Source organism: Oncorhynchus keta, unplaced genomic scaffold (assembly GCF_023373465.1).
Source record: "Oncorhynchus keta strain PuntledgeMale-10-30-2019 unplaced genomic scaffold, Oket_V2 Un_contig_5565_pilon_pilon, whole genome shotgun sequence".
Classification (NCBI taxonomy): Eukaryota; Metazoa; Chordata; class Actinopteri; order Salmoniformes; family Salmonidae; genus Oncorhynchus; species Oncorhynchus keta.
The window spans coordinates 1,312-9,006 of record NW_026288372.1 but is presented as its reverse complement, the minus strand read 5'-3'; the positions used below and the strand labels follow the sequence as shown (position 1 = coordinate 9,006).

General features: G+C 41.3%; 1 long non-coding RNA gene across 1 annotated transcript; it reads left to right on the top strand.

Annotated features, from left to right (window-relative positions):
- Window positions 1–460: 460 nt before the first annotated feature.
- LOC127925437 (uncharacterized) lies at window positions 461–2,106 on the top strand. The gene is made up of 2 exons (XR_008120965.1): window positions 461–971; window positions 1,015–2,106. It is a non-coding gene; the product is annotated as an uncharacterized LOC127925437 (long non-coding RNA).
- The last annotated feature ends 5,589 nt before the right edge of the window (window positions 2,107–7,695 follow it).

Here is a 7,695-nt window from a genome sequence, read left to right as displayed (position 1 = left end):
CAGTTTGATTAGATATCCTTGTTCAGTTTGATTAGATATCCTTGTTCAGTTTGATTAGACATCCTTGTTCAGTTTGATTAGACATCCTTGTTCAGTTTGATTAGACATCCTTGTTCAGTTTGATTAGACATCCTTGTTCAGATTGATTAGACATCCTTGTCCAGTTTGATTAGACATCCTTGTTCAGTTTGATTAGATATCCTTGTTCAGATTGATTAGACATCCTTGTTCAGTTTGAGACATCCTTGTTCAGTTTGTTCAGATTAGACATCCTTGTTCCGTTTGATTAGACATCCTTGTTCAGTTTGATTAGACATCCTTGTTCAGTTTGATTAGATATCCTTGTTCAGTTTGATTAGATATCCTTGTTCAGTTTGATTAGACATCCTTGTTCAGTTTGATTAGACATCCTTGTTCAGTTTGAACAGACATCTTTTCAGTTTGAACAGACATCTTTGTTTCATCCACAATCTTCATCTTTACTCAGCAATATGCAGTTTCCTTAGCTGACTGACTGACAGTCTGTTTCTGCTATGTCGTGCTTCGTTACTTCATTGCCTTGTTTGGCTTGACAAGGACAGAGTAGTCAAGGGCATCAACAGATCTGGGACCAGGCTACAGTTTCCTCACTTATAGAACAAGGAGAAGAGTGCAACTCCACACCAAAGCAAATCACGAACCGAAAACAACCTCAGACATGTACCATAAGAAATACTTTACTTTGACCGCAGTACAATCCATAGTGCTTGAGCATCTAGAGCATCTCCAGCCCTGTTCCTGGAGAGAGATCTTCCTGGAGGTTTTAACTCCAGCCCTGTTCCTGGAGAGAGATCTTCCTGGAGGTTTTAACTCCAGCCCTGTTCCTGGAGAGAGATCTTCCTGGAGGTTTTAACTCCAGCCCTGTTCCTGGAGAGAGATTTTCCTGGAGGTTTTAACTCCAGCCCTGTTCCTGGAGAGAGACCTTCCTGGAGGTTTTAACTCCAGCCCTGTTCCTGGAGAGAGACCTTCCTGGAGGTTTTAACTCCAGCCCTGTTCCTGGAGTGAGATCTTCCTGGAGGTTTAAACTCCAGCCCTGTTCCTGGAGAGAGATCTTCCTGGAGGTTTTAACTCCAGCCCTGTTCCTGGAGAGAGATCTTCCTGGAGGTTTTAACTCCAGCCCTGTTCCTGGAGAGAGATCTTCCTGGAGGTTTAAACTCCAGCCCTGTTCCTGGAGAGAGATCTTCCTGGAGGTTTTAACTCCAGCCCTGTTCCTGGAGTGAGATCTTCCTGGAGGTTTAAACTCCAGCCCTGTTCCTGGAGAGAGACCCTCCTGGAGGTTTTAACTCCAACCCTGTTCCTAGAGAGAAACCCTCCTGTAGAACCCTGAATATTCTATACTTCCTGTCCTGTTGTTCTGGGTACTAATGTAGGTTGATGTATTGTGGACCAAAGGGCCCTTGGAAAGCATGATAGAACCATGGTAGGAAATACAACACTCCTATATGCACCCTGACAGGATAAATACACAGATACAACACTCCTATATGCACCCTGACAGGATAAATACACAGATACAACACTCATATATGCACACTGACAGGATAAGTACACAGATACAACACTCCTATATGCACACTGACAGGATAAATAGACTCAGACAACACACTATAGTAGGGTGAATGATAAGAATGCTTTCTCCCCCCCCCCCCTTCTCACACACACACACACACACACACACACACACACACACACACACACACACACACCAATCAGCATCCTCATTCATCCCTGTTACTGGAGAGATCCCCACATATTATCTTGACATTGAGAGCTCTCATGGGGTGGATCTGTGCAACAGGTGCTCAGGACGTTTGGGGGTGGCGCAATGCACTCTGGGATCTGTAGTAGCATACATATACATATTATGAATGCCTTTTTTTGCCCTCCTTCCAATGTTCAAATGTATTTTTGTATAATTTATTAAGGGAAATTGTCCACCCCAACTGGTGATTAATAAAAGCCTTGTAGGCTGGGTGTTTGTAAAATAATATGTAGGCTCTGCTAAAGGGGGATGTTGTTATATAGTATTGCCATCATTTTGACTCCACTATTAAAATATTATTCCTATTGGTGTGATTTAGTAATTTTATGGTAAAAAAAAAAGAAAGTGTTCTATTATCATTATGTTGTAATACTCATGTTTGTCCAGTGGGTGGCGCACTCGAGTCAGATACAAAAAGAAAGTGGTCTATTATCATTATGTTGTAATACTCATGTTTGTCCAGTGGGTGGCGCACTTGAGTCAGATACAACAACAAAAAGTCTCTCTCCGTCGTCCTGACAACGCCGTGTAAACTCCCAGTGCTTTCTGAGGGACCAAAACAACACACACTGACTGGGATGTTGTCACAAGAGAAACGACTGAAAACATCAACATGTCATCGGGTTGACTGGTTATGACTGAGTTTCGAAAAACGTTTGATATTTGAAGAAGAAGAAAGAAAAAGAGTCAGAAGAATCGTACATAAAGATCTCATACAGGTAAAGAGAAGATACATTTCCGGAAGTAGATAGCTAACGTTTGATAGCTTAGCTATCGTTTCTTTTCAATTAGATTATAAGCACATTGAGTACATCCCATTAAACTCAGTTTAGTCAACTCAAAGCTACGTCAAGCTACGTTTTGGTAAACTAGGTCCAAGGATGAAGGTTTAACTAAAATAGCTAGCTAGTCACGCTGCTAACTATCTAACCAGATGGCTAGTAGCAAAGGTTAGTTTGCTAATGTATTAACAGCTAGCTATCCTAACATGTTACGCTAACTAGCTAGCAAGCTACATCAGAAAAAAAGGGGGGTATCAACTCTATTCTCTTTCGTTGTTGCTGGCGCATTAGCTACGATTTAAAACGAGACCCTCAACTAGCCTTAAATGTGATGATCTAGAAGAAGAAAACATATTGCGACGTGTGGCGCTTGTTGTAGCTATTGTAAATGCTAAGTTAGCCAGTTAGCTAGCTAGCGGCTAAACCCTCTTCTTCTTCGTGTGTTTCCGGCAGACTAGACGCTGTGTTCCGTATTGTTGCATTTTGCAGGTCAGAGTTGCGGATTGAACATTTAGGTTAAAAGGGGGGGGGAATCATAAATTGCATCACCATCTAACCCTGCACCAGTGGAGGCTGCTGAGGGGAGAACTGCTCATAATCAATGGATGGAATGGAGTATAACAGATGGTTTGGAGTATAATAGATGGAATGGAGTATAATAGATGGTTTGGAGTGTAATAGATGGAATGGAGTATAATAGATGGTTTGGAGTATAATAGATGGTTTGGAGTATAATAGATGGTTTGGAGTGTAATAGATGGAATGGAGTATAACAGATGGAATGGAGTATAATAGATGGAATGGAGTATAATAGATGGAATGGAGTATAATAGATGGAATGGAGTATAATAGATGGAATGGAGTGTAATAGATGGAATGGAGTGTAATAGATGGAATGGAGTATAATAGATGGAATGGAGTATAATAGATGGAATGGAGTGTAATAGATGGAATGGAGTATAATAGATGGAATGGAGTATAATAGATGGAATGGAGTGTAATAGATGGAATGGAGTGTAATAGATGGAATGGAGTATAATAGATGGAATGGAGTATAATATATGGAATGGAGTATAATAGATGGAATGGAGTATAATAGATGGAATGGAGTGTAATAGATGGAATGGAGTATAACAGATGGAATGGAGTATAACAGATGGAATGGAGTATAATAGATGGAATGGAGTGTAATAGATGGAATGGAGTGTAATAGATGGAATGGAGTATAATAGATGGAATGGAGTATAATATATGGAATGGAGTATAACAGATGGAATGGAGTATAATAGATGGAATGGAGTATAATAGATTGAATGGAGTATAATAGATGGAATGGAGTATAATATATGGAATGGAGTATAATAGATGGAATGGAGTATAATAGATGGAATGGAGTATAATAGATGGAATGGAGTATAATAGATGGAATGGAGTATAATAGATGGAATGGAGTATAATAGATGGAATGGAGTATAATAGATGGAATGGAGTGTAATAGATGGAATGGAGTATAACAGATGGAATGGAGTATAATAGATGGAATGGAGTATAATAGATGGAATGGAGTATAATAGATGGAATGGAGTGTAATAGATGGAATGGAGTATAACAGATGGAATGGAGTATAATAGATGGAATGGAGTGTAATAGATGGAATGGAGTGTAATAGATGGAATGGAGTATAATAGATGGAATGGAGTATAATATATGGAATGGAGTATAATAGATGGAATGGAGTATAATAGATGGAATGGAGTATAATAGATGGAATGGAGTATAATAGATGGAATGGAGTATAATATATGGAATGGAGTATAATAGATGGATGGAATGGAGTATAACCATTAGACCTTCTCCCTTACCTCATGGGTATAATAGATGGAATCCCTGACCGCTGATGGAATCAAGAGAGTATAATATATGCACCCCTATAATCTGAAAAACCTCCAGATCCCTCCGAGTCATACAACTGCCAACTCAGACCATCTTCTTTTCACCTCTCCAAAACTCTTGTCCCTCCCGTCTTCAAGAGAGCGAGAGTTGCACCCCTTCTGAAAAAACCTACACTCGATCCCTCCGATGTCAACAACTACAGACCAGTATCCCTCTCTCTTTTCTCTCCAAAACTCTTGAGCGTGCCGTCCTTGGCCAGCTCTACCGCTATCTCTCTCAGAATGACCTTCTTGATCCAAATCAGTCAGGTTTCAAGACTAGTCATTCAACTGAGACTGCTCTTCTCTGTATCACGGAGGCGCTCCGCACTGCTAAAGCTAACTCTCTCTCCTCTGCTCTCATCCTTCTAGACCTATCGGCTGCCTTCGATACTGTGAACCATCAGATCCTCCTCTCCACCCTCTCCGAGTTGGGCATCTCCGGCGCGGCCCACGCTTGGATTGCGTCCTACCTGACAGGTCGCTCCTACCAGGTGGCGTGGCGAGAATCTGTCTCCTCACCACGCGCTCTCACCACTGGTGTCCCCCAGGGCTCTGTTCTAGGCCCTCTCTTATTCTCGCTATACACCAAGTCACTTGGCTCTGTCATAACCTCACATGGTCTCTCCTATCATTGCTATGCAGACGACACACAATTAATCTTCTCCTTTCCCCCTTCTGATGACCAGGTGGCGAATCGCATCTCTGCATGTCTGGCAGACATATCAGTGTGGATGACGGATCACCACCTCAAGCTGAACCTCAGCAAGACGGAGCTCCTCTTCCTCCCGGGAAGGACTGCCCGTTCCATGATCTCGCCATCACGGTTGACAACTCCATTGTGTCCTCCTCCCAGAGCGCTAAGAACCTTGGCGTGATCCTGGACAACACCCTGACGTTCTCAACTAACATCAAGGCGGTGTCCCGTTCCTGTAGGTTCATGCTCTACAACATCCGCAGAGTACGACCCTGCCTCACACAGGAAGCGGCGCAGGTCCTAATCCAGGCACTTGTCATCTCCCGTCTTGATTACTGCAACTCGCTGTTGGCTGGGCTCCCTGCCTGTGCCATTAAACCCTACAACTCATCCAGAACGCCGCAGCCCGTCTGGTGTTCAACCTTCCCAAGTTCTCTCACGTCACCCCGCTCCTCCGCTCTCTCCACTGGCTTCCAGTTGAAGTCGCATCCGCTACAAGACCATGGTGCTCGCCACGGAGCTGTGAGGGGAACGGCACCTCAGTACCTCCAGGCTCTGATCAGGCCCTACACCCAAACAAGGGCACTGCGTTCATCCACCTCTGGCCTACTCGCCTCCCTACCACTGAGGAAGTACAGTTCCCGCTCAGCCCAGTCAAAACTGTTCGCTGCTCTGGCCCCCAATGGTGGAACAAACTCCCTCACGACGCCAGGACAGCGGAGTCAATCACCACCTTCCGGAGACACCTGAAACCCCACCTCTTCAAGGAATACCTAGGATAGGGTAAGTAAGGGTAGGTAATCCTTCTCCCCCCAACAAGATTTAGATGCAAGTGGCTGTTCCACTGGTTGTCATAAGGTGTATGCACCAATTTGTAAGTCGCTCTGGATAAGAGCGTCTGCTAAATGACTTAAATGTAAATGTAATGTAAATGGAATGGAGTATAATAGATGGAATGGAGTATAATAGATGGAATGGAGTATAATAGATGGAATGGAGTGTAATAGATGGAATGGAGTATAACAGATGGAATGGAGTATAATAGATGGAATGGAGTATAATAGATGGAATGGAGTGTAATAGATGGAATGGAGTGTAATAGATGGAATGGAGTGTAATAGATGGAATGGAGTATAATAGATGGAATGGAGTGTAATAGATGGAATGGAGTGTAATAGATGGAATGGAGTGTAATAGATGGAATGGAGTATAATAGATGGAATGGAGTGTAATAGATGGAATGGAGTATAATAGATGGAATGGAGTGTAATAGATGGAATGGAGTGTAATAGATGGAATGGAGTGTAATAGATGGAATGGAGTATAATAGATGGAATGGAGTATAATAGATGGAATGGAGTATAATGGAGTATAATATATGGAATGGAGTGTAATAGATGGAATGGAGTGTAACAGATGGAATGGAGTATAATAGATGGAATGGAGTATAATAGATGGAATGGAGTGTAATAGATGGAATGGAGTGTAATAGATGGAATGGAGTATAATAGATGGAATGGAGTATAATAGATGGAATGGAGTGTAATAGATGGAATGGAGTGTAATAGATGGAATGGAGTATAATAGATGGAATGGAGTATAATAGATGGAATGGAGTATAATAGATGGAATGGAGTGTAATAGATGGAATGGAGTATAATAGATGGAATGGAGTATAATAGATGGAATGGAGTATAATAGATGGAATGGAGTATAATAGATGGAATGGAGTATAATAGATGGAATGGAGTATAATAGATGGAATGGAGTATAATAGATGGAATGGAGTGTAATAGATGGAATGGAGTATAATAGATGGAATGGAGTATAATATATGGAATGGAGTATAATAGATGGAATGGAGTGTAATAGATGGAATGGAGTATAATAGATGGAATGGAGTATAATATATGGAATGGAGTATAACAGATGGAATGGAGTATAATAGATGGAATGGAGTATAATAGATGGAATGGAGTATAATAGATGGAATGGAGTATAATAGATGGAATGGAGTGTAATAGATGGAATGGAGTATAATAGATGGAATGGAGTATAATATATGGAATAGAGTATAATAGATGGAATGGAGTATAATAGATGGAATGGAGTATAATAGATGGAATGGAGTATAACAGATGGAATGGAGTATAACAGATGGAATGGAGTATAATATATGGAATAGAGTATAATAGATGGAATGGAGTATAACAGATGGAATGGAGTATAATAGATGGAATGGTGTAATAGATGGAATGGAGTGTAATAGATGGAATGGAGTGTAATAGATGGAATGGAGTATAATAGATGGAATGGAGTATAATAGATGGAATGGAGTGTAATAGATGGAATGGAGTATAATGGAGTATAATAGATGGAATGGAGTGTAATAGATGGAATGGAGTATAATGGATGGAATGGAGTATAATAGATGGAATGGAGTGTAATAGATGGAATGGAGTGTAATAGATGGAATGGAGTGTA